Source organism: Dermacentor albipictus, unplaced genomic scaffold (genome assembly GCF_038994185.2).
Source record: "Dermacentor albipictus isolate Rhodes 1998 colony unplaced genomic scaffold, USDA_Dalb.pri_finalv2 scaffold_12, whole genome shotgun sequence".
In the NCBI taxonomy this organism is placed as follows: domain Eukaryota; kingdom Metazoa; phylum Arthropoda; class Arachnida; order Ixodida; family Ixodidae; genus Dermacentor; species Dermacentor albipictus.
Window position 1 is genome coordinate 851,474 of NW_027225566.1, and position 25,715 is coordinate 877,188.

At 48.6% G+C, this 25,715-nt stretch overlaps 1 long non-coding RNA gene across 1 annotated transcript; it reads left to right on the top strand.

Moving 5' to 3' along the window:
- Nucleotides 1-2,969: 2,969 nt before the first annotated feature.
- On the top strand, nucleotides 2,970-25,056 carry LOC139051511 (uncharacterized). The gene is made up of 3 exons (XR_011509407.1): nucleotides 2,970-3,005; nucleotides 22,534-22,628; nucleotides 23,033-25,056. It is a non-coding gene; the product is annotated as an uncharacterized lncRNA (long non-coding RNA).
- The last annotated feature ends 659 nt before the right edge of the window (nucleotides 25,057-25,715 follow it).

The window sequence follows — 25,715 nt, forward strand, 5'->3', positions numbered from 1 at the left end:
CTTCTATCAGTCAAGGACCAAACGGCAGGTTCTCACAAGCAGCAGAAACTTATTGATATGCTGATCAACATGGGTAATCTTGATGAAGCTAAAAGAGCTCTTAACAATAAAGAAGCTATGACTGAACATTCTTATAACAATCAGAGGAGTGACTCAAGGCTTACGTACTATATTGCAGGGTATGTTGCAAGAAAGTGTATCTTGAAAACAAAATGTCGTGTGTGCATGGATCAGCTTGTTACCAGCTCCCGATGGCAAAAATTTGAATGCTGCCATATTTACAAAAGCATGCGATTTTGATGGCTTGCTCTACCCCGCATTGAGCCTCTTCAAGTTTATCAGTCAGCTTGAGGACGTTTTCACATGATGTTTTAGCTCTGGAGAACTGCATCACGACAGCATCATGGATGTGCTTGCTCTTCTGAACAAGACAGGCATGGACCGTATTGGATGCGATCAGCACTTCAAGGAGCTCACCTCAAGTTGGACTGGGTTTTATCTTGTGACCAGAATGCATATTTTTGTCAAAGGTCTCAACAAGTCGTGTGACTTCGCCCGAAGAAAAGCAAAGCAGCATTTAAAGTTGAGCCGTGTGTAGAAAATTGAGATGCAAGATTTTGTTGAGGACTGAGTGGGGCACAGTATATGTAAATAAAATTAGTTGTGTCATGCATATTCACGTATTTTTTTAAGCGGAGGGGGGCGGCTACTGCTGCCTTAAGACTGGGTTGCCGTGCATAAAGTTTGCCTGACCTATTGGCGCTTCTCTCAAGTTCGCTGAAAGTTGGTATTAGATACATGAACTGGAACTGCACTTTTACTAGGTACAGCCTTTGTCAAGAGCTCAGAGCTCACGGGGTTTGCTTCTAGGCCGTGTAGTGGGGCTCCTGTAGCAATTTTGGGCGTTCAGCCCATTGGAGGTAGCGCGATCTTGCATTTAGGAGATAGGGAACGCTGGAAATGCATTACGAGCTACGCGGTGCGGCTCGGAAGGGAACCCCGTCGGCTCGAAATTTTTTTACAAAGGCTCAACTTGCACTGATGCTGCAACTAAGTCCACTAGCTCGCCCTTCTAAAGAACTGCGTGCGCTAAAAGACAACGAAAGCGTTCCATGTGACCGAGGCACGCTCCTCGCCGAACCCTGGCCTATTCCGCATCGTGGGTGTGTGCAATGGCATTAAGGCAACAACATCGCAGTCACTGCATTCCGCAAGGCTGTTACGTAATTCCGTGTCGCAGCGTCGTGCAAACTAAACAAGATCGCAGATGTACATGGGGAGGGAGCTCCTGTGTAAATTTCCAGGCATTTCACTTACAGCTACGCATTGGTTTGGAGTTTCTTATGGGGTGCGTGAGGTCACATAGAATTTGCATAATTCATTTTACTAAACAGGAACGATGCAATAATCTGAACATCACGCGGGCATTACGCAGCGACTTCCGTACGCGGCAGCAAACGGCAAGCTGACCGCGAAGACGCATTCAAGTGCGGTTGACTGCAGCGCCACCGCCAACTTCCACGCTCACCGGCCCTCTCCGCGGCGGCCGGTAGCGCCACTCAAAACATTCTAGTACACTCTATGGCAACTGCACGGCCGCCATTATCCGCCATGTTGACTATCTGATTGGCTGTGGAGCTTACGTGCCTTGAAATGTTTGCCGGGGAACGGAAGTTTTGCAAAATGCAATTTTACATTTTCATCAAGATGACCAAATGTGACATGGAGCTGCAAATTTTATCGACTGATACATTTTTTTGTCCTTGGCAACTTATTATGGCGTTAGCACTTCAAAAATAAAGTTAGCGGTCGCATACAGAAGCCAGTTCAATGCGTCTGCAATTTCGCGAATATGTGGCGGTGATCCAAGATAGCCGCCATACCAGCTTGCTGACTGGCTGAAGGAATACGCCATGGGGAGCGTCACAGGAAGGGTCGTTTCGTAAACGTCAGTTTGACATTGCGTGACGTTGTGCTGGGCCGCCATTGCATAGATTTTCCACCATAATTTGTGGTGCGACGATCCCCGCGAATTATCCTAATGAGCAGCCATATGCAATGAAGGCCGAGAGGAATGCGTATCGCCGCATTTTCTCCGTCGTTTCTTTTGTTCTTTTGTTCAAAAATCTTTTGTTCATAACGCGTGCTCATAGTATATGCATCGCTCTCGGGAGGTGTTGGCATTTGTGTTTTGGGCCATCATATTTTAAAAGAACGCATTTATACGAAATAACATTCGTTGAACATAGCAAACTTTCGGCAATGTTGTCCATGCACTTTTCACTGCTGCGTTTGTATTGTAATCAAGATTATTGCCTTTTAACAAAGTCAAAAGTTATTACAACGGCGTCTTTCTAATTTATAAAAAGAAATGTACGCAAGGCGGCGCCTTGAAGTTTTCTCCCGCGGTGCGAGTAACCAGCGAAGTGAAGAGACGGCTTCGCCGGCGCTTGAGTCGCGCTAGTGGATACCTCTGGCGCGCACAACGCTATCGGTGATATTCGGCCGTTTCTCAGCCAGCCGAGTCGGGCTGAGTCGCTTGCATTTCGTGAGATAGCGATAACGTCATAGAGAAAGAAATTCAACAAGAGGGGACACTCTTCAAAAACTGGCAACAGGAAACACGTCACGCCTAGTTTCAACACCATCCGTTAGTTGACGCGAGCATCAGAAAAAAAAAAAGAATGTGAAATAAACTTCCAGACAACGTTTTATTTTTTTATTCCTTGCCACTAAAAGTGAAAAAGTTTTGCGTGTAAATGAACTTATACTTTGCAACTTTTTGTTGCGTTGCCTAGCAACAAGCTAGCGGCACGCCAGACGCGCGTGCATATGTCATGCGCCAGACAAGCCGCAGGAGTGAGCGAGGCCGGCTGCGCATGTGAAGCTCGCGTGCTCGGCGACCCGTCTCTTGTGGATGTAGCCCGTTTCTTGGGCTCCCAGCGTTCTCTTGTGTTCCGTCTGCATTTCGACACGGCACCGCTGCACTACTGGACTACAGCAAGGTGAGGAATTTTGACAGTCTGCGACGCACTTCAAGCACACTTAAGCTTACTGCACAAAACTGAACCTATATAGTGACGCAGTTATCGAAAAACAGCTCCGCAGTCCAAGCCTAGTTAATATGAGTTAATTACTCGTACTGGAGATGTTTGCGACGCTTTCTATGAGCCCAAGCATAATTATAACCTATTTCGGTAGTTTTTGGGCCCGCTCGCCGCACCTGTCTTTCTGACGAAAAGCACCTTGGCCGTGTGACGCAGTTTCGCGTGTACTAAATCTTACCGGGACAAGTTTTGGCGCTTTCTCTGACCTAAGACATTATTGTAACTAATTTCACTACTTTTTGGGGTACTTTTCAATCACAGTGGCCGCGCTCGGCGTAGTGGCGCAGTTAGCGAAAAGCAGCTCGGCTGTGTGCCGCAGTTTCGCGTGTACTGAATCTTACTGGTAGAAGTTCGTGACGCATTCTCTGACCCGAAAAAGTATTGTAATTTATTTGGTAACTTTTTAGGATATCTTGAGGCTTGCTCGCCGCGCCTGGGGTTGTGAAGCTGTTAGCAAAAAAGCAAGCCGGCCATAGTGAGTTTTGCGTGTACTGAATTTTAGTGGGACAAGCTTGGGACGCATTTCATAGCCCTGCAACAACATATACCTTATTTCGGTACTCACGCTTCTCGGAAACGCGACGAGCGATTGCCGAGAGTGATAACACGGGAGTGTTGCATGCGCCGGCAGGACGCGTAAAAGATAACATGGAGGAGCTCAAGAACATGACATTTACAGGGTGTCTACCAACAGTGGAAACCGGGAAAACCGGGAATTCTCAGGAATTTTGAGTAGTCTGGAAAAACTCTGGGAAAACTCAGGGAATTTGTGCCTCTATCAGGGAAAATTAGCTGTAATTTTATTGAAAGGGTCGAAAGTTGCGGTAATGCTGGCGTGAGTAGCAGACAGGAATCGTAATGAATCGCCTTTGACACCCTGTCGTCGGCTGGAGGACTTGACAGTGTGCTGTCAACGACCGACTTTCCGGATTCCCGATAATTTGGACGGCCATGCGGCACCACCACGTACCCCTTAGAGAATGTACCAGAACGTCTGAAATTTCGGACGCAAGAACTCTTTACCGTCCGATTTTCCGGAAGTTTTGCCGTGACAGCAGGTGCGAAACGGCATTAATCAAAGCCACCACCGCTGCCATTTCGATTACCTCGCCGCCTCGAACCGGCACTCTCGCACGCAGATCCGCTGGCAGCCGTAGCCACCACTGCGGCAACGCTAGGCCTAGCTGCTTCGGTATCTGCTACGAAGTTTCTTGCCGTTGGGTGCCGTGTTTTTTATTGAAATAATTCGCTACTGTCCGCAATGGCACGGATTCCGCTGTTGTGGTCCTCGCGATTGGCTCAGAAGCTTGGAAAGCACGGTGCATTGCATAATGCCGGTTCCCGAAAGTCAACTTCGCCTCCGTACAGAAATGTTACTTGGTGAAGCATACGTAAAAGTATTGCAGTGAAGCATAAGCGTGGAAAGGGGGCTATTGCCACGGGACACAGTATGTATTCCTTAATTATGCACGCATGCACCCGGTATTTCCTGTCAAAGTACGCGCACCTATATGCCTAATACGTGTACCGACAGGCCTTCAGAGCGTTTTCGAATGTGCCTGTGGCGGTTCTAGCCCTTAAGGGCAGTAAATGACAACCATTTATTTTTTCCAACTGGCCGATTTTTCGGATGTTTTCGTAGCCCCTAGGGAGTTTAAAAAATCGGACGTGAACTATGCAACTGACCAAGAAGATGCTTCAAATGGTCCGAGGGACGAACGAGTGGCGGAAGGAAGACAAAAACAAAGTACATACGCATTGAGGAATGAATGGGAAAGGAAGCGCGCTGCCGCCATTTTGAAGGAGCTTGAGCTCAAAAAGCGAAGTGTTGGCTGATGCCGAGAGAGAGATAAAACTTTATTGTGTCCTTGATGGGGTTAAGGGGTGGCGGGGGTCGGGAGACTAACCCCCAATCCCCCCCTTCCTCAGACGGTGGCCAGTTCTTGCTTTCTGGCGGCGTCTTCGGCCATCCGGACGGCCCAGAGCTGTTCCTCTGGGTCCAAGCTGAGCAGCAATGTCTCCCACTGCTCGGCCGTACTAATGATGCGTGTGTTAGTGCGGGAGGTGTTGGTGGGTGAGGCTTTGGGGCATTGCCAAATAATATGATTGAGGTTGGCGCGGGCTTTGCCCGCTTTGCAGAGTGGTGAGTATGCATCGGGGTACATGCGGTTGTAAAGCACGGGGTTCGGAAAAGTTCGTGTCTGAAGGAGTCGCCAAGTGGTGGATTGAGACTTACCCCCGTATGCAGAAATGCAACTTAAGTTGAAGCCCATGCTTGACTTGATCCGAGTGACACCTATGGGGAACGCGCCGAAGGAAACGCAGTGAGCGTCTTTGGGCACGTTAACGCCAGGCGTCATCTAAATCAAGTCAAGCATGTGCTTCGACTTAAGTTGCATTTCTGCATACGGGGGTTAGTCAGTGTTTTGTGTGCTGGGGGGTAGCGTAACCGCTCTCTGTGGTAGTGCAGTAGAATTTCTCCGAACGTGACCATTCGGTCCCGGGCGTGACCGCGATGCAGAACAGAGGGCTGGTCGGGATCGGAAGACGCAGGAAAAGGATGATGCGCCTGGTGTGCGAGAGCTCGGGCGGCATCGTGTGCGGCTTCGTTTCCAGCCAGACCCGAGTGACCAGGGGCACAGATGATCTGCACGCGGCGTTGCCTTGAGGGAGGAGTGCCAGAGAGAATCTGCGCTTGGGGTGCTATCAGTCCTCTTGCGTAGTTACGAATGGCCGTTTTTGAGTCGCTGATGATGCAGTGTGCATTGGTAGCCGCGTAGGCCAAAGCGATGGCCGTTTCTTCTCCTACTTCGGGTTACGTGGCGAATATTAATACGGCCGCGGAGAGGTGGTACTGCGAACCCGCGACTGCGACGACCACCATGGCGTTTTGGTTGGGGTAGTCTGCTGCGTCCACGTAGGTTACGTCAGCGGCTTGGTCGTAGCGCTTTTGTAGTTGTTTAGCTCTTTCTGCACGTCGCTCCGGATTGTGTTCAGGGTGCATATTGCGAGGTATGGGCGGGATAACTAACTGATCACGAATGTTTGGAGGGATGGGTACTTTTGGTCCGAATTGGGTGGTGTAAGTTATGCCTAGGGTGCCTAGAGTGTGCCTGCCCGTGGTGGAATTGGCAAGTCGTTCGTATTGGCTAATACGGTGCGCTTCAATAAGCTAGTCTATGGTGTTATGAATGCCTAGGGCGTCCAGTTTCTCGTTAGAGGTGGTGATGGGAAGATGTAGGGCTTGTTTATAGGCTCTCTTGATCATGGTATTGAGTTTGGACTTCTCACTTGCATTGAGGCCAAAATACGGGGCGACAAAATACGAGGCCAAAATACGGGGTGATCCTGCTCAAGGCGTAGGCGGTTACCAGGCGTATAAGGTTGCTTTCCTTCATGCCGTAATGTCGATTTCCGATGCGTGCAATGAGGCGAGTGGTTTGGTGTACATGCTTATCTAATTGCTTGAGTATCTCCGTGTTTCTGCCGTTTTGTTGGATGCGTAAGCCAAGAGTACGAATGCTAGGTACTGTAGGTATGCGTTGCTGGTGCACGTGGAGTTCTATCTCGGGTGGGTGAGGGTGTGGACGTCGACGTCCCCAATTAGGCTTGTACAGAAGGAGCTCCGATTTCTGTGGGGAACACGCCAGGCCGCGCGGTTCTACGTATGCAACGACCTCGTTGATGGCTTGCTGCAGCATGTCTTGGATGTCTCCGTCGCTGCCCCCGGTGACCCACAGGGTGATATCGTCTGCGTAGAGGCTATGCTTGAGGTTGGGGGTGCTAGCTAATGCAGGCGGTAGTCCGAGCAAGGCCACGTTAAACAGAAAAGGGGATAGAACCGATCCTTGCGGCGTGCCTTTACTGCCGAAGTGAATAATTGGCGACTGCAACCCTCCGATGGTAATGGTGGCCGTGCGACCTGTAAGAAAATTTTTTACGTAGTTATAGGTTCGATGTCCAACCTGGAGTTGTTCCAGTTGGTTCAGTATGGCCTCATGCGTGACGTTATCGAAGGCCTTGGTTAGGTCTAGCCCCAAGATGGCTCTGGTGTCCAGCCTGGAGGTTTTGTCGCCATCGATAATTTGGTGCTTGAGCTGAATCATGATATCTTGAGCAGAAAGTTTCGGGCGGAAGCCAATCATGGTATTGGGGAAGAGGTCGTTGTCGTTCATATGTCTGTGTAAGCGTGTGAGGATGACGTGCTCGAGGACTTTTCCGACACATGAAGTCAGGGAGATAGGGCGGAGGTTTTCGAGTAGGAGGCGCTTGCCGGGTTTGGGAATCATAATAATTTTGGCTTCTTTCCATTGTGAGGAGAGGTTTCCAGTTTCCCAGTATGCGTTAAAATAAGCTGTGAGGGCTAGTATAGAATCCTCATCTAGGTTGCGAAGCATTTTATTAGTAATGCCATCAGGTCCCGGGGCTGAGTTAGGGCGGAGTGCGAGGATGGCTTCACGTACTTCTGCTGCTTCTATGGGCACATCCAGGTGGTCGTTATCGGTGCCTGTGTATGCTGGAGCGGGTGTAGTAGGTTGAGGTCCTATGTATCTTTCTATCAATTCTTGAAGAACTTGTGCGTCCGTGCCCGAATGGGTGTGAATAATTTTTTGCAAGTTGTGCTGTTGTGTGTTCTTGCTGTTAGCCGGATTGAGGAGGCAAAGGAGGATATTCCACGTTTTGGGCAGGTTTGGTTGCCGCTCCATGCTGTCGCATGTGCTGTGCCAATTTTGACGAGTAAGTTGTTGTGCGTAGTCTTCGATTTGAAGGGTGAGAGTACTAATACGTTTCCTGAGCATTCGGTTGAGCTTGTTGCGTTTGTATCTGCGTTGCAGACTGGCGAGGGCTTCCCACATATGCAGTAACTTGCTATCTGCCTCCTGCAGATTGGCTTCCTCAGGCACCAATTTAGTGGCTTTGCTCGCGTCTTGCAGCAAGGATGTGACCCAATCTTCGAAAGGGGGTTGGGTACCCGAGAAAGAGGTGAGGGCTCTGGCCTGCCGGAAAGCGTCCCAGTTCGTTATGTGGAGTTGACGACCCTTAGGCTTTCGCGGGCCCGCTTGAACTGTTGTTTGGATTAAATAGTGGTCGCTGCCCACGTTGTCTTGTGTGTTGATCCAGTCTGCTTGTGGAATTCGTTTTGCGAATGTCAAGTCCGGAGTAGTATCTCTGCTAACGCTGTTTCCCATACGAGTGGGAGAAGTTGGATCCGTGACAAGAGTAAGACCTAGATTCTGTCCGTCAAGCCATAGTTGTCTTCCCTTTCGGCGGTCCATTGAGTATCCCCATGCCACCGCAGGGGCGTTTAGGTCCCCTACGATGAGCAGGGGGGCTCCCCTAGCTACTTGATCTGCTTTGGTGAAAAGTCGTAGAAACCTATGTTGTTCTCTGGGGCTGCTGTACACATTGAGGATGAAGAGGCTCTGTTGCTTGCGCCTTGCATACGGGAAGATCTCCAGAAAAATGTGGGCTGCTGTATCAATTTGTGATGCTGTATAACCGGAATGTTTCGCTTAACTAGTGTGGTTACTTGGGACTGCGGTTATCATTGCAAACTGCGGTGTATGCCGCGTATCCCGACAGCTTAGCCGCTTCTCCAGTCTCTTGTAATGCGATAACATCGGGGGAAGTATGTGGTGCGAGAGAGGTAATGTATTGCTCTAAGTGTGCTCGCTTTCGCCGGAAGCCCCGGCAGTTCCACTGTCAAATGCAGTAGGTAACACGTTCTGGATTACTCGCAGCCATTTTTGTCGGGTAGCGAGTACGGCTTCTTTAGGGGACCTGCTCTGGGACGGAGTAGGGTGTTTTCCAATTCTGTCAAACGGGTGTTTTGATTTCGAGCCAAAGTTGCGACCATGTCTTGAAGCACTTTGCGCGTGTCGTCCATGTTTTCCTGTCGCTGTTGTTCTCTTGCCGCAAAGGCTTGCTCAATTCTGGGCAGTAGTAGCGTTTCTAGTTTCGCCGTAAGGAGGTTGTCCATTGCGCATTCGAGAGCTTTTGCAATGGAGGCGTCGAGCAATGTGGCAAGCTTACAATATAATGCTTCGTTGAGGTTGCGTTCTATCCGCTGTTGCAGCTCAGTGAGGGCCTCACAGTTGACATTTCCTTCTGAAGTGTATGCTGGTGTTGCCGCTTTTGAGATTGGTTCGAGAGCTTTGCGTTTGTGCGAGGTTGGTTGTTGGGTGGTTTGCGGGCAATCTATTGCAGGGACAGGAAGGATGCCTGCATTTGATGGTAAATGTTTGGGTTGTGTGTCTGCAAGTTGTGATTTGAGATTAGCGTTTTCTGTCTTGAGTTCTTGTATCTCAGCACGTAAGGATCGGAGCTCCTGCATGAAGCTGTGCATGGTAGCGTCACTAACTGTGTTCACTGGGGTTGCTATAGGTTGTGTGGTGTGACCTGTGTGGGAGACAATGCTGGCCCAGCTTACCTTTGGGGGTGCGTCTTGCACTTTGACTGTGGTCGTTCTAAGGCTTGTGTTTCCTTGCTGCTGCGGCGGTGTTGAATCCGGTCCGCTCCGAGAGTGACTGCGTCCTTGTGACTGACTGCGACCTCGGGAGCGGCTGCGTCCACGAGACCGACTGCGTCCTCGTGAATTGCTGCGTTCGGGAGCCTGCGGTTGTAGTGTTGGCTTCGGTGTTGGCAGAGCTGAGTCTCCATTTGCAGAAGTCGATGGCCCCATCTCCTGGTCAGCTCCTTGTTGTCCCAGTCGTAGGCGTTCCCATCGTCGTTGGAGTAGGAGGTGTGGTGTCTGGAAGCGGCGATGGCAGGACTTATCACCAGTCGGGTGGTCTTTGCCGCAGAGCGCGCAGCAAGGGTGACAGGGGTGATCATCCAGTGGATTTACTGTGTCACAGCTCTTGCATTTCTTCTGGATTGGAGTGGGGCATACATCGGCCCTGTGGCCGACGGTCCCGCAGATGTCGCAGACCTGAATGCGCTTCTTATGTAGATAGCATTTGTATTCTGCTCCGCGGTAGTAGACTTGGTACGGTACTTGCTTTCCGTCGAATACGATGAGCACTGAATTAGTCTTGCCCATGCGTCGGGCCTGTAGAATCGTAGGGTTCTTCTTGTAAACGAGACTGTTGGTAATGTATTCTTCCGTGTCATATGAAGGGATGTTATCTGTGACTCCTTTGGCTGTGTCCTCCGGCGGTGTGACGTATGCTGTGGCAGGGTAGCGGACTGCTCCGATGGGGAGACTGCGGATGCGGCAGTATTTTTCGGCGTTAGACATCATTGGCGTGCTAACTACAATGACGTTATTATCCGTGCATGAGCGGTAAATGTCGTCCTCTGCTTCTTTGGTTGTAATGCCCGTGATCTGAAGTATTGAGTCGCGTATCTGGGTGTCTCCTAGTTTGGACACGTTGAAACCGTCTCTGGGGCGTATGACGATCTTGATATCATTGTTCGGAAGTCGTGGTTGCCGTTGTGCGCGTCGGCGTAGTGCGGGCTGCTCGGTACTCTCGGTGCGTGCGCTTGCTGTTGTACGGAGGGATCCGTGTATGAGTAGGGATGATGCCTGCGTAGTCTGTCGTTGCTTACGGTGGCTGACAAGCCACCCTGCTTCAACGGTAACTTCTTCGGGGGCTATTTCCGTGCCTTCAACCTCTACTACCTCCATGACGAGGGGAGGGGCTGCACTCACTTGATCTCAGGAGGGTGCGAGTCGTTGGGCGAAGTCCTCGGGAGCCGGGACTGCGACAGCGACGCCGCGCACCTTCGTAGCTGCGGCGCACCTGTCTCTCGGCCAGACGGAGCAGCTGAAGGTCTTGTTAGGGTTAGCAATCTTGTGGTCGTAGAAACCCTTGTCCTGGGTCCCTGGCGTCGGGACTGGTCTTGATCGGTAGCGGACCACTTCCGGAAGCTGGTTCCGACGTTAGTTTGGGTCCAGCGGTGATTGTTTGGCCACAAGAGTCTGAAATATACGGAGCCCATACGAGGCGCGTGCACTCCGTGAGCGGCGTCGTCGTCGCCGAGATTCAGGTGTCCCTTATCCAAACTAATATAAACTCTTTAAAACAGTGAAACACAACAATGAGGTGTTGTGGGCGGGCTGAGAGTATATGTCAGGGCAGTGACTTACGAGCTGTTGAGAGAGTGGCCCAATTGTGACAAAGTTCGGGCCTCATACCACTGAGCTTGCTATCAGTTGATAGAAATAGCTCATATTTGAAAATATTTGCTTCTATATGTATCTCCTTTTTATTCGTATTTGAGAATATCCGACTTGATTTGCATATATTTAAAGACATTTTATTTGCTGTGCATTTTACTAACCCCTCCCTTTATTCTCTTCTTGAATAACATAAACACTACTCCTTGATATTCAGATTGAATGAAGTCGTTATTTTTTAAATTTTTTTTCATATGCTTACTAGAGAGTCACAGTATCCGCAAATAATGGTTTCAGCCCGTCTTAAAATATAATCAGAGGCTGCGAGCTAAAAGGGACGCGCATGCAAGAGCAGACGTCTCAACACCAGGCACCTTGTTCCCTAGTTGGCACTCGTCCACGTTTTTTAACCGAAGCATGCTTCATTTTATTGCGTGCGCAAATGCAAATCGCCAAAAAAAAAACTGAAAACATCGGGTCACCACTGCGCTACAGCGCGAAGTGGTGAACTACTGGCGATTCACGCGCCCCTTCGTCCCGACCGTCAGCAGCAGAGCAGCCGAAGGCGGCGCTAGAAATTTATCAAGCATGCCAAGCACCAGCGCGAGAGCGAGGGTGCGGAGGAGAAGTTTGATGATTTGCAGATGTGTTTGTGAATGATGTGCGCATGCTTATGCTGATGAAAGCTATAAATGTCCGGTGATTTTCAAATAAACTTCCAGTTGGCAGTCAGCGCTTGTCTGTGGTATTTGTTTCCTTGTGTCCTCGTCTTTTTCGCGCTGTTTCACCTCAGTTCTGAGAAGTTTGACGTCACCCGGGGTACTCTCGTCGTCAGCGCGCGAAGCGCGACAGCAGCGCCGGCCCCGCAGCTGCTCCAGCCGCCTTCGCCGTGGTCCATTTTATTCTATCCGCTACTGTACGTGACGACCCAAAGAAGGTCGCCTGTGTTGTCTCAAGGAAGAAAACAAGCGCGTTGGCGCCAACATACGATGACTCATTTGATTTCCCGGGGACACTCATCCTAGCTATGAAGTAGAGGACGATATGTACACAGCAGACGGCGGAAGCGAGAAGCGTTTTCGACGAAGTAATCATGCGCTTTGAGCTGGCTGCTTTATTTTTACTGCGGAGGAAAACTATTTTCCTTTACCAAGAACCTTACATTCAGTGCCTTCATTTCAGTTTCGTAGGCAAAACGTCAAGTTGGCGTCACGTTACGAAAGCAAAATGGGGCCACCAGCGCCATTTTATTCGCGTCGCTCTACGTCACGCATCGAAGAAAATGGCGGAATGTCCAGGGGCCGAATGTTATAACGGTTCGGAATAAAAACCGCTCGCTTCGCCGTTTACGTCAATAATTGTGCCACTCTCAAGCCGGGGCGCTATTCTGGACATTCCCCCATTTCCTTCGAGGCGTGACGTGGATGCGACGCGTACAAAATGGCGCTGATAGCCCCGTTTTGCTTTCGTAGCGTGACGCGAACTAGACGTTTTGCCTAAGAAACTGAAATGAAGCCACCTAACCTAACGTTCTTGATAAAGCAAAGCAGTTTTCCTCCCCAGTAAAATTAAATCAGCTGGCTCAAAGCGTACAATTATTCCATCTAAAACGCTTCTCGTTTCCGTCGTCTGCTGCGTACAAGCCGTCGTCTGCTTCATTACCTAGGATGCGTGTACCAGGGAAACGAAATGAGTCATCGTACATTGGTGCCAACGCGCTTGTTTTCTACCTCGAGGCAACGTACGCGACCGACCAGTGGTGATGAGCAAACGTTCCAGGCCGCATTATCACGAAATGTCTCGCGAAACGCAAGTGACTCAGCCCGACTCGGCTGGCTGAGAAGCGGCCGAATATTACCGGTAGTGTTGCGCGCGAGCATGCGTTATGAACAAAAGATTTTCGTGGCACTAAACAACGGGGAAAATGTGGCGATACGCATTCCTCTCGGCTTCCATTGCATATGGCTGCTCATTTGCATAATTCGCGCGGCTCGTCGCAGCAAAAATTATGGCGGAAAATCTCAGCAATGGCGGCTTAGCGCGACGTCACACATCGTCAAAATGACGCTGACGAAACAGCCCTTCCTGCGACGCACATCACGAGATATTCCTTCAGCCAATCAGCAAGCTGGCATGGCGCATATCTTGAATCGCCACCACATAGTCGCGCAATTGCACATGCATTGCACTGGTTGTGCATGCTACAGCTCACATTCTTTTTGAAGCGCTAACATCGCAATGTACCTGCCAAGGACCGAAACAATGTATTAGTTCATAAAATTTGCAGCTCCACGTCACGTTTCGTCACCTTGATGAAAACGCAAAATTGCATTTTGCAATACTTCCGCTTCCCGGCACAAATTTTAAAGCACGTGACCTCTCGACAGCCAATCAGAGAGTAAACATGGCGGATTATGGCGGCCGTGCAGCCGCCATGCGTGTCCAGGAGCCGAATCTTATAACGGTTCGGTTGGGGAACCGTTCCTTTGGCCTCACCTGATTGGCCAAAATTTTGATTACGTCACAGGTCGTCAGAGGCAGTGGGGCGGTATCGCAATTTTCGAATACGTCACTCATCTGTCAATCATTTTCAAAGCGAACCGGTCGAAGGAACCGTGGGAACCGGCGAAGGGGTAGTCCGCTTTGGGTTCCGTTGCTGTGGCTTGGCTGTTGGCTTGCGAACCTGGCCGCGCGCGCCGGTCGCGCGTCCCCGGAGACACGCGGGCGTCGCGCGCGCGTGCGTTGGTTGCTTCGGAGGCTGTTACTTGCCTTCGCCGTCTGCTTGGCGCTGCTCTTCCGGCGTCGACCACTGCTGGAAGTGCGATACGCGTTCGAAGAAGTGACGGATAATGAGTTGCACCGCCCTTGCTGGCTTTCTAAGTAGACCTTTAGCAGGCTGCGCTATCAAATGGAGGAGACTCGGCTGCAAGCGTACGAGTGGCCATTCCCCACAGAGGAAGGAATATTGCGCGCTGCGGTTCATCGCCACCGGCCTGCAGCCCCCAGAGCTCAGTCGGACGCGAAGCATTCATCGGAATTGCCTAGATCTCTGCTGCCGACACCGTCCACAAAGTTGCTCTCGCAATTACTGTGTTGGCCGGTTCAAGGGCTGGGTCAGCTTTCCCGTGACCTCAGCTTCAAAGCCAATGCCAAGGAGATATTTGCACGGTGAGATCGAATTCTCAGTGCTATCGCCAGCGTGAATAGCTTGCAGATCGCCGTTCAGCAGTCAGAAGGGTTCAACCTAGGCTGGTTCAGCACTTCCATCGTTCGGCTGATAAAACTATACAGTCAGGACGGGAAGATATTGTGGAGATCTCTTATTTGCATGGCTGCCTTTTTTTCTCTGGTTCGGGAGTGCCGCACTTTGTTACTCAATTTTACGGCACAGCGCGCACCGTCAGCACCACACTATTCGATTTGACTTCGCGCAGGCAATGCAGGGCCCGTGTATCGTAATGTTCGATTTCAAGTTCCATTGCTTTTATCACGCGACGCGCCGTGGGGCTTATCGCAGGGACAGCGGCAGCGCGGCGGCGAGCGAGTCATGTCCGAGCCGATGACGAAGGGCGAAAAAAGATGGAAAATTGATATAGTCGGCTAGTAAAGGTGTCCCTAAGAACCAGTTCGCGGTTTTGTCGCGCTCGCTACTTGAGAAGTGCCGGCAGTGCGTTCCTGTTGCGTGCATCCTGCGAGCTCCTGGTAGCAGACGACATAGCGCTGCGCTCTGCCAACTCATTTACGCTTTCGATACCGCCTGTCGGCTGAGAATAAAAAAGAATGACATTAATAAATTACTTCTGCATTGCGTAAACGCCCGGCACCACACGTTTATACTTCAGAACTTGGCGTATAATATTAAATTTATATTTTACATTTGTTTAGCAAGCAGAAACATTCTGCAATTCCTCGATTAGCTCGTCATATAGTGACGTACACTTCAGAGGTGGCACCCTCTCTTCTATTGGTCGCGTCCTCCCCTTCTTGCACCGCCGGCTTGGGAGTGGCACATCAAGTGACGTAAGTGGCGAAGCGAACGGTTCGTATTCCGAACCGTTATAAGATTTGGCCCCAGAATAGCACACCAAATGAACAAGAGGTGGCAGCGCCGGCGCTTGCATCGCGCTAGCGGAGCATCGCTCTCGGGTGGTGTTGGCATTTGTGTTTGAGGCCATCATTTTTTTAAAAGAACGCGTTTATACGAAATACTATTGGCTGAACATAGCAAACTTTCGTCAATGTTGCCCACTTTTCATAGCTGCATTTGTATTGTAATCAAGATTAATGCCTTTTCGCACAATCAAAAGTCATGACAACGGCCGCTTTCTAATTGATAAAAAGAAATGTACGCAAGGCGGCGCCTTGAAGTTTCCTCCCGCGGTGCGAGAACCAGCGAAATGAACAAGAGATGGCAGCGCCGGCGCTTGCGTCGCGCTAGTGGATGTCTCTAGCGCGCGCAACGCTATCGGTGAAATTCGGCCGTGTATCAGCCAGCCGAGTCGGGCTGAGTCACTTGCGTTTCACAAGATAGCGATAACGTGGCCTAGAATGCGCGCGCATCACCACTGGTAGGTCGCGTATGTTGTCTCAAGCAAGAAAACAAGCGAGTTGGCGCCAACATGCGATGACTAATTCCATTTTCCGGGGACACGCATCGTAGCTATTGAAGCAGACGACGTCTTGTACGCAGCAGATGACGGAAGCGAGAAGCGTTTTCGACCGAATAATCATATGCTTTGAGATAGCTGCTTTATTTTTACTGCGGAGGAAAGCTGTTTTGCTTTACTGATAATACTACATTCAGTGCCTTCATTTCAGTTTCTTAGGCGAAACGTCAAGTTAGCGTCACGTTACGTAAGCAAAACTGGGCCACCAGCGCCATTTTGTTTGCGTCGCGCCTACGTCACGCACCGAAGAAAATGGCGGAATGTCCAGAATAGCGCCCTTGGCTGGGGCGCTATTATAACAGGGGGCCACCAATATGGCCATCCACTGCAAAGAGTGCGGGTGCAAGCCTCGCCTAAGAGAGACTATCATCCTGGACAGAAGTCGAGACAGCGTGGCCCGCGAGCTGAAGGAAGCCTTCCACATTAAAAGGAAGGGCACTGAATGCGTAAGCGAACCATCGAAAATTCTCTATAAAAGTGAGATGTCATTTTTAGAAGCCCATAGTTAAATCTGAGCATGTTGCTGCGCCGCCCGCGCCTGGTGAACATTCCTAATCTTTTAGTTTGTAAGGGGTACTCCCTTACGGCGGTGTTTGTGTATCGCATTACCATTATCATTTAAGCCCGGAATACATGGAGCGTTTTTGAGGCGATTTTCGCCTCACGGCGCCGATTTGACGCCCGGCGTGGCGAAAAACGCCCGCCGCCGCCGATCAGGCCCGGCCAGATTTTGACGCGGCACGCACGCGTCTGACGCTACCGGAAGTGCCTGTCGGAGACACTTCCGTCTGTTTTCGGCGGGAGCGGCCAGCCGTCTCACCGTTCCTTGAACACCTCGCGCGCGCTCGCTGGTCAGCACTATGGCTACGTCGGCGAAAGCATCACGCGTGGAGTTTAACGACAAACTTATAGGCGCGATACAGAAACGTCCCATACTGTGGGACAGCACAAGGAAGGATTTCAAGGAGCAGAGGAAGAGGATGGTGGCGTGGGGCGAAGTGGCCACCGAAGTTGGATGTGACCCGGAAGGTATGGTTGCATTGCTACTAGTATTTCTAGCAAGACACAGTGCAAAAACTTTGTTTTAGAAACAATGTTTTACAACCAGGTCAGATAAGAAGGGATGCGCGGTATATCCGCGCCTACTTGCTTGAATAACCAACCACGTCAGTGGAAGCCAAGATAAAATACTGGCATGCTTCTGCAATGAACAATTGTCATTGATATTACAAAAGTATTATATTTAACTGTTTTATTTGGTGGTAATGTGTGGTAGTAAACCGAGGTTAGTCTGTGCAATTCTACTTGCAGACAATAATCTACAGGGGCGGTGGAAGAGCCTTCGTGATACATTCACGAAGAAGCACCGCGCGTGGAAGACTGGTGCAACAAGTGGCTCGGGAGCTGCTGATGCAGTGCACGTGAAGTGGCCGTATTTCCACATGATGATGTTTCTGAAAGATCAGGTGGATATTGGCAGGTATATCCCCAATGCTTCGTGGGTTACTTTTCGAAATAACTTACTTGCAAAAGGAGCTGAAGAAAGCCTTATGTAGCAACATAAGGATGCTGGGCAGTAAAAGCACATTCTCAGTAAGACCAAATGCCATAGAAACAGTTGTACAGTAGATGTTGAAATTTGTCTTGTTATGAACACACATTTGTTGGGCCCACCACTAGACCAATCAACTGCATTTCAATACGAGGCCTGTGCTTCCAAACAAGAAAATTAATGAAACATTCGAGCAACCAAATCGTGAAATGTAAACTGTGTGGTGTTTCGTGTCATTTGACGCTTAATTTTTCTTTCAGCACCTTCTCAAACAGCCATGTGCAGGACGGTGAAACTGCAGAGTCGGTCCTCGAATCGATCTACAGTGAAACAGAAGGTGCAAATTTACATTCCAATTATGCTGCTATGCACCTGCAAACACTGTCGACACAAGTACCTACTCTTGCAATATAATGAGCCAGCAGTCAAGTCTCTCAGATGTGAAAATAATTTATTTACTTCTGATGCTGAAACACTGCAAGGTAATTTAGCTAAGAGCAAGAAGCTATCATTGTACACACTGCATTCAACTTATGCTGAACACCATCTTGTCCTGTGTGAGCTCGGTCCTACGTGTGGGCTCTGTTCTGAAATACATACTTTCATTTACGAAGAAGCAGCATGGGAAGTTTACAAATCATTTTTTTTTACTTTTCCACTCTTTAAAACGATCCAAAAACCTTTTTGAGTGCTTAAGGTGTGCAATTCTTTTCTTTATTCAAGACGGAGCGGAACCTCCTGAAGATGATGCTTTCTCTCCACCTGTGCCCTCAAGACGTACCAGCCCAGAGCCACACACACCAAGCGGCAGCTCACAAGCCAGCACCGCTGCAAGAACCCTGGTAGCCCCTCGGTCTGGCGCAGGAAAGAAAAGGAAAGAGAAAGAGAGGTCTCGGTGGCAGGACGACATCGATAAAGTTGACGCCCTGATAGCTGAGGACAAGGACCAAGCGTCAGTCTATGGGCAGCTAGTTGCCCACAAGCTGCGGGCATGCCCGAAGCATGCAAAACGGGACATGGAAATGGATTTGCTGCAATTCATCGCGAAGTATACATTTCCTGACAACCCTGAATAAATGGGTACTTTAAATCCACTATGGATTCTGTGGCACTGCAAGTCCAGTGTGAGCCCACTGCCACGCAATGGCACCTTCATTAAAAAAGTACTGGGCGAAAAGATTCCTTGTGTCAGCAGCACTTGCTCTGTAGTTCCTAGACTGCGTTGTTTCAAGGTCAAGCAGGCTACTTGACACAGCATCACTTCTCCACTGGCCTGGGACGATATTCCCATAATCATCCTCGGAATCCACATAGCCTGGTGGACAGTAGGTTGTTTCCCGGGCAGAAGAGATGAAGTTATGGAGAGCGCAGCAAGCCAGGACAGCAAAGGTTGCATTTTTAGGTAGAAGGTTCATGGGCCCAAGCAAGATTCTCCAACGAGCTGTCAAAATGCCAAAGGCATTTTCCACGATGCGCCTGCACCACATTTTGTAAAAACATGATTATTTGCAGCTGTGCAATAGCATTAAACAAGTTATTTTACTTCAAAGAAGTTTGTTCGAGTGCACTTTGTTTATTAGTAATTGAAAGAATATCACATGAGAGAACATTTGCTAAATCTTGTTTCAAAGGTGCATACACACCAAACTTTAGTGCTGCATTCACTGCTTCATTGCCTTAATTCACCATAACACTAAATAATGCTGCCTCAAAAGAAAGTGTGACAATGACTGAAAAGAATGGGGACCATATTGCAGTTTTCTTGTGCCCCATGCGACCTGTGTATAACTGTAGTATCGAAGCCACCATTTGGCTATTTATGCCGGAACAGCGTGACCAAAGGAATTCATTTTTAAACTATGCATTGGTCGTAGACAAATACGACGTGGTGATTTATGTTTATAATGCCTCATGAATCAATACAAAGAAGAAAACACACTATCAAGAGAAGGTGTTTAAAACTTAGTTTTTTACAGGCCGGAACGAGAAGTATGTACTGCAGAAAACAATTTTCTCTTGCTTCCTTGTCACTCAATGACAGCATAAGATACTATATTGAGCCATCGCTGGGCATGAAAAGCAGTGCAAGAACACTTGAGTTCGTCTTTTTTTTCCAACAACACAAATAAAACAATGCCATATTTTTACAATGGCATTCAATACCTTGCTCTGCTCAGCCGGTAGTTGAATACCCTCTGGATTGGCAGCATGCCTTTGCCCGGGAATGGACGTAAAAAATCTGTCCTCAATTGGAATGCTTCGTCCCCGACGAAAACATGTGGCGCAACCTTCTGGCTTTTTGGAAGGCGTGCTGCTGCTGGTAGGGCCACGACGCCATCGTTTAGCTTTTTTCCAAATGTGCACGATTTGAAGACTCCGCCGTCACTGTGTCGGCCTGGTGCACCGACATCTACCATCATGAACTTGTACTTTGCATCCACGATGGCCATCAAAACAATGGAGAACGTCCCCTAATAAAAGGAGAACATTAGACATGCATGAGCATCCCTTGTATATGCATGACATCTGGTTCAGCTTATGGAGTGAACAGCACCTTATAGTTGAAATAGCTGCTTCCAGAATTTGGTGGTGCGATAATCTGGACGTGCTTTCCGTCTACTGCTTCTACACAATGAGGAAAGTTCCAACGCCTGCTGAATTCTTGTGCAGATTCCTCCCATTGCACAGGCCCTGGCTCCTAAATGAAAAAAAAAGAGCAAACCTGAATATTTGGGAGAATGGTTTGGAAGTGACAGATGCTAAAAATGGTCTTGCTTTCTGAATTAGTTCATTTAAGCCACTGTAATGCCCTTCACGTTTGCCCTTTTGGCTCTTTCATGCAAATTTAAGTTTGCTACATCACCTATTAAAGTTCCACAGCCAGAGTCAGGAACAGAATTAGGCAATACATACAGGCAGGTAGAGCGGCTCCAAGTGCTTCCAGATCACTCTGCAGGCATTGTGAATCACAAGCCGACATGTTGCTGGCGCAACTCGAAATGTGAGTGCTATCTGCTTGATTGCCATTCCCGAGGATAGGTACCTGTGTACAAGTAGTTGAAAAGTTCTGTGAGAGCGTCACTGCAGTCACAAGTGCTACAGTATCTGAGGGTTATAGCAAGTCTCTCTTCAGAGCAAAGAGGCTCCCGGCAAACAAAATTCCTCCTCAAGTCCCTGCGGACAATGCTGTGCAGTTCGTCAAATTGCTTCGGACTCATCCGATAGTATCGGAAGAACATGTCTTCATCTGTCTTCATGACTGGAAACTGCAATGACAACAGTGAAACAAAAATTACCAACTGACACCACATATTTACCCCACCCTTCATCATTACACAAATGGTAGGTGACGTACAGAGATGTGGAGCTTGTTTTGTGATTATTATTATTATTGGAGTGGGCATTTTTCTAGCGACCCGGACCTCAGTTGACATCGTCCCGTTTTTTAAAGTCACACCGCCAGCCTCTCTTCCAAGTACTGTTTCTTAACAGCGTGTGTTGACATTAACGCAAAATAGGGAGTGGTACACACCAAGCGTAACAAAGTGTCTTCCGAGTGCATTCTGAGCTCTCGGATGCGAATCTTAATCAATACGAAAACGCCGCAGGCGCTGAAGCAAAACTGGTCAAGGGTACGTTGGCCTATGCTGCCGACGCGGCAACCAGTTTCTCAGGCATATGCGGAAAAGCAACGCTAGAGAATGCAACCGCTTACAATGACACACCACGGAGTTCCTGGATTCATCGCAATTAATACAGCTCGTATGAAGCCATTCGTGCATTTATAAGAGTGATAAGTACATAACGTGGGTGGCATTCAGCTGGCACCTTAAGCGTGAAAAAAAAGGAAAATATGCTAGTTTTGAACTACGACCTCCGACTGGCACAAAATTTGATTATGGCAAGCACAAGCCGCAAAACATTCAGCTGGGCGAGTTGGTACAGATACATCAGGTAAAACATAGCAAAAAAACGACGAACACAAGAAAAAGGAAGGAAGCAGGTAAGATAAAACGAAGAGTTGGGGTATTTAAAGTTCCCGAACGCACAACAGGAGATCGATCGCTACAGACCGACAAGTTACTTACCGTGGTGTGGTATTCACCCTCCTCCTTTCTGACTTGCCAGATGGGGTGCACCCAGAATTTCCTCTTTCTTTTCTTCTTTTCTTCTAGGTCCCTCATCTTCATCAGCAGTAATCTTTTCTTTAACAACACAAGACGCCGATGTACCCCCATGGACACTGGGTTTGGCCACAAGAATAGAAGCGGCGCGTTCTCCCTCGCAGTAACGCTTCCTGCTTGCCGTCCGCGCGAAGTAAATGAAAACTCTTTTTAAAATTAGTTTTCAGCAACGAGAGCCACAAGCAATGTACAGAACAAAGCTCACACAGAAACTCTGCGCAACCCGCACACCTGTTGCAGTCGCACAAGGTCGCCAGACGAAACATTTCCGGCCAACTCTCTCCGCTGAACATCGACAAAAATATCGATACAATACTAAACATACGTGGTAATGTGTATAGACATATTAGTGAGGTATTTATTGCATAATTTATTAATTATAACACAAGCAAACAACATATAAGCATTGTTTGTTCATTTAGTGGTAGCCAAAACATTTTTGCCTTGTCTGGCCACACTGCGGCGGCGTTCGCCGCCCATGCGCCTCATGTAGCCTGGCCGGCGTCCCACCAGCGCGTTTTTTTTGGCGCGCGATAATCGCAGGAGAAAAACGCCCCATGTAGCCCCCGCTTTACAGTCATTTGGCCCTGTACACCACGTGTCATCTTCACGAACGTCACATTCACAATCGTTCTATCGCCTTTTGCCCACTTACCATGTGATGTTTTGACAATGCGCGAGTTGCGCCGCCAAATTTGTGTATATATATTGTGTGTTTCCGTCATTAAAGCATCAGTTGTTAGTAAGCGCTCGTCCGTGTCTCTTCTTCCTGTGTCGTCTGTTTGGCGCTATAGTACTTCAGTGTATTAGTTATTTTGGGCTGTTTAGAAGGTTAGCGTGAAGCCTTTTCAATTTAAACAATGATAAACTGGTGTCACCATTGCGTGCTTCCATGCTGCAGGCACATTTTGAAGAAAGCGCCTTCTAGCAGAACCGGGCGGACGGCTGGATAAAAATTGAAGCCCAATTCTGTGCCAACGCTCTTCTCATTCAGAGGTAAGAAGCCACATATTTTCACACTAACTAATGTGAGCGGAGCTTGTTTCTGAATCCTGTTCCTTCTTGCAGTCTTTGCCGGTTTGTTGCTCTAGCTTAGCACTCTTATGACCGGCCATCCTTAGTCACATGGAGCGATTATCCAGGTGTTTCTTCAGAGACAGAAAAGACGCACATTACAGCAAGATGTTCTTCATACCGCCGGTCAATGAAATAGCTCGTTTCCTCTATTTTTATGGAGAGATGAATAAACCGCGCCTGCCATCCAGAGGCATGCTACTGACAATTTCGCATTTTGTTTAATTTCCCTCTATATGCAGCATAATGCTCGGAGCATGTTCGTTCATAATGATAAAAGAATGTACCCGCTGAGATGCAACATCTGTGGTTTCTCTTTTTTTCAGCGATGCCTAAGCACAGGAAGCCGCCAAAAGAAATGCTTTTACCACAAGGGGCACCTGCGGCAGAAGAAGGAACACATACTCTGCAGCATCGACCCAGTGCTTCTGATACCTCACCGACAGACATTCAAGACCAGCATGTCAACGACGTGGTTTATATACCAGACGCAGCAAATCAAGAATTGTTGCCAGTGCCGAGTGATGGCACGGAGATGACTCAACGCCAGATGAACAACTTGCCTCGCCCAAGTTCCACGCCAGAAACCTCAGTTGCTGCCACAAATTCTCAGCAAGTTACCGGCCCACTTAGCGCAACCCGTGACGAATGATTGGGAGAGAAGTGCAGTAACAGCTCGGGTGCTGACGTGAATAAACAGCTTGAGGACATGAAGAGAAAGTACGCGAAACTTGAGGAAGTTCATAGCAAGGCAAGTGCTACAAATCAGTCAATTAAAGAGAAGCTTCAAAAGTCGGAAAATGCCAGCGGGGTGTTACGAAAAAAACTGAAGTTTCTAAATGAATACGAAATGCAAGCCCTATCACGGAAAAGCGACCAAGGTGCCACGTGGTCGTCGAAAACAATTAAACAAGCCCTTCAGATAAAGTTCGCGAGTGGGACATCAGGCTATGAAAACCTGAGAAAACTTGGGTACTCTGCCTTCCAAAAGGACTCTTGTCCGTCGTCTTCAAGGGCTCAAGTTCCTGCCAGGGATTTTAACTGAAGTGATAGACGTGCTCAGAGTAAAAGCAGAGGGCATGGAAGACATTGAAAGTAATTGCGTACTTTATCTCGATGAAATGGAAATTGCCCAGGGATATGAGCTCGATCGTGCTGAAGACGTCAGGTTTGGAGGAAAAACACTCCCAGCAGAGCCAGATGAACCTTCCTGTCATTGCTGAGTGTTTATGGTCGGAGGTTTGAACACAAGGTGGAAGCAGATCATTGCATACCATTTTACAGGAACCTCTGTAAAATCCTGTGCTCGCAATCGTGCAGCTTTGCGCAGACATTTCTCTCAGAGTTCTTGCGGTGACCTCTGACATGGGATCCTCCAACAGAGCGATGTGGCGCGAGTTAGGTTTTTCCAGTCACAGGAATTCTACAATGGTGTGCTCAATCCGCCATCCTGTGCTTGAGGGAATGGAGCTCTTTTTCACAGCGGATGCCGCACACGTGATAAAAAATATCCGGGGTCAGCTTTTGAACTCGATTGACTTTACACTAAGCGATGCAACTGTCAGCCACCATGGCTTACCCTCCAACAAAGTGAAGCTGGAGCATGTGCGTGCTGTCATGGAATATGACTGTGATAGAGAACTTAAAATTGCGCCGAAACTTTCGGAAGTGCATGTCAGCAAAGGATATTTTACAAAAATGAAGGTCGGCATAGCAGTTCAGTTTTTCAAGGAATCACCAGCAGCCATTCGTTGCCTAATAAGAGAAAAAGTGCTCAAGCCAGAAGCCGAAACCACAGCATGGTTCCTCGAGCTCATTGCAAAATGGTACAAACTGATGTCCTCGCGACATCCATCAGTTGCACTTAGTTGGCGAGACATGGCAAAGAATCATGAAACCCTGCACACGTTGCGCCTGGCATTAGAGACCATTCAAGGCATGCAGATGGGCAGCACGTCCCAGTGGAAGCCCTCACAGGCAGGACTTATGATAGCAACGACAGTGGTCCTTCGTTTGCAAGATGTTGTACTTAAAATGGATGGCTACAAGTTCTTCCTCACCGGGAGACTGCTGCAGGACTGCCTAGAGAATCTTTTGTCTGTTGTGCGCCAGAGGAAACCCGTTCCAAACGCGTACGACATGAAATGTGCTCTGAAGCTTGTGTGTGTCAGTCAATTTTCGCATACACCAGCGACCTCAAGTTATGGGACGGATGATTCTGAGTACCTGGTCAGCATGATTTCACAAGGAAAAAGAGAGTGTGCTCAAGTTGTTCAAGAAGAAACTGATGATGGCGAAATTTTTTTCATTGAAGCACTGACTTCAGTTGAGTGCAGCATTTTACACCATATTGGTGCACGGCTTTCTTGTGAACGGAATTTTGAAAAAACAACGAACTGCAAGCAGTGCATGGCTGCAATGCTGGGCTCGACGAGCCATGAGCATGCATATTTCTCTGCACTAAAAGAGCATGTTCATGATGGTAACAACTTATGTTATCCGAGCGGTGAAGTTATGAGCTTGATCACATGCTGCGAAGAGCACTTTAAAGGAATCATGTCCTGGACTGACAACCTGTTCACCCTGAAGTCTCCTCTAAAGGCTGTGACAGAATATTTAGTCAAGAGGGCTCAGTGCAGCCTGGAGGCATGCCAGAGACATAAGGATTCTCTGGAACACATGCTGGTTTCATGTTATGCAAGAGTAAGGCAACGCATTCACCTGCGCCAGCTCGAAGCTGCGAGAATTAGTGGGCATGGAAGCAAGACATGCGCTGCAGTTAATTTACAGTGAGTTGTGGCACTTGTTTTTGAAATCCTTAAGTTTCCCGACCAAATAAACAAGCTACCACATCGGAAATTGCTATCTATTGAATGCACTTTTTCTCAGTGTTGAGAAGCCGTATGGCCACTTTATTTTAGCAGCATCGATGACCGCTTTATAGCAATTACCAGCTGACAATATATTCGTGCAGAAAATATGCTAAACAGAGCTTTATAGTGAATTACT